Source organism: Poecilia reticulata, linkage group LG9, assembly GCF_000633615.1.
Source record: "Poecilia reticulata strain Guanapo linkage group LG9, Guppy_female_1.0+MT, whole genome shotgun sequence".
NCBI classification, from domain to species: Eukaryota; Metazoa; Chordata; class Actinopteri; order Cyprinodontiformes; family Poeciliidae; genus Poecilia; species Poecilia reticulata.
In genome coordinates, this window is record NC_024339.1 from 30,527,367 (window position 1) to 30,529,147 (window position 1,781).

General features: G+C 37.6%; 1 protein-coding gene across 1 annotated transcript in view; it reads left to right on the top strand.

Moving 5' to 3' along the window:
* Positions 1-1,781, top strand: part of zfr (zinc finger RNA binding protein) — an 87,137-nt gene that overhangs the window by 71,830 nt on the left and 13,526 nt on the right. The window lies entirely within an intron of this gene.

The following is a 1,781-nucleotide window of genomic DNA, read 5'->3' on the forward strand; positions in this document are numbered from 1 at the left end:
TCCTGTTTCATGACTTTCTTTCTGCCTGACTATGATTTTTTATGATTAAATATAAAAAAGTAGAATTAAAGCAAAGTTTGCAGGACACAATAACAACACACACAACCAGATTCATTTTATTACAGTCTGACTCTATTGTTGGGTCTTGATGTCACCTATGTCATTAATTTTAAGGTAATTTTATTTATTATTACTATTAAACTAAAATCTCCAGCATGGGGAAGTGGGATGAGCTCGACTTTTCTCGACACCCCCAAGTGCCCTTTTGGTCCAAATGTTTATTTATTTTTGTTTGGTATTTCCTAAGCCCACTTCTGAACATAATAACATGTACTAAAATTATTTTTTTTGTTGGGGTTTTTTTGTACAACATAATAAGCCCTCCGGTCACCTTGTTACCTTAGACCTTTTACCCGTGACGTATGACGCACAATTGCCTCTCGCACAATGAGATAAGGTGGCTAACTGCGGGCTCAGCGTAGCGAACGTTCCAGATTACAAAACGGTTTTTGGTGAATTTTAAAAATAAACGTTTTTGGTGAATAAAGTGGAGTAGACTTGCTACTTGTCAGATGACGGAAAACGTTGAACGTATCGTTTCTGATTTAGCATGGAGTCGCGGTTTAAGCAGAGAGGTAATGAAATACAACAGACACTGACAGGCCGCTGCGTCTGCCTTTCTCTGAAGAACTACTGAACGGGTGGAGACAGCCAGGTGAGGAGAAACTGTTCTCATCTACCGATTTCAGTATTTTTATCAGACATTAGGCTGTTGTTGATGTGCTATTAGCTAGCTGATAGCTAACGACTTTGCTAGCAAGGCTGGATAACTAAAAAGCTTCTCCCCTGTATCTTTAATGATATCAGTCATTCTGTAGTATCGCTTATGCAATAGCAGCACATAGCCTGTCCAAAACCTATCATCTCCATAATGTCTTCTAATTTCCTTTGCTGCATAATGTAGGGAAAAACTCAATCCAGACTTTAAGTAAGTTTAGGGTCTGGTTCGCAGCGTATGAAGTTAATTTTTTCCCCCCAATTATTCAATGAAAAAAAAAAACCTCAGTTAAGTAAAATAAAATTGTAATCAAAACGTTTGGAATTGTAATTCTCTTTTCTAAACAAAAAGTTTTGTTTAAAAAGTTTTTTTTTTTTTATTAAATAAATTAAATAACTCATTTTTGTCTTGTGAACTTAAAAAGTTATTTGCCAAACTTTTATTTGCACACATCAAAAATCTTTTATTGCAATTTTAGGCCCTGCCCACGACGTTATGTGAGAATCACAAGCCAAACTTTGAGTCACAAACAAAAACTTAGAATAGCAAGAAAAGATTTCTGACATGCACAAATAAGTTAGTTTTGCAAATAATTTTTTCACTTCATGAGACAAAAATTGCGACAGACTGGCGACCTGTCCAGGGTGACCCCGCCTCTCGCCCAGATCGTTAGCTGGAGATGGACACCAGCAACCCTCCCGACCCCACTAAGGGACAAGGGTGTAAGAAAATGGATGGATTTTGCTTTAACAAAACTGAATGCATTAGTTTTTACTGTTTTTACTGTTTTTTTTCTGCAGTTCCACATTAAAGTTTGATGCAGCTCTGCTTTCCTGAATGGACCATCTTCAGCTCCACTGCAAGTGTAGCAAACAGGCATCTCTTTTTTATAGATTACAGTACACTAAAAGGTTACATTGTGCCCTTGTTTATATTTTCCATCCATCCATCCATTTTCTTCCGCTTATCCGGGGTCGGGTCGCGGGGGCAGCAGCTTCAGAAG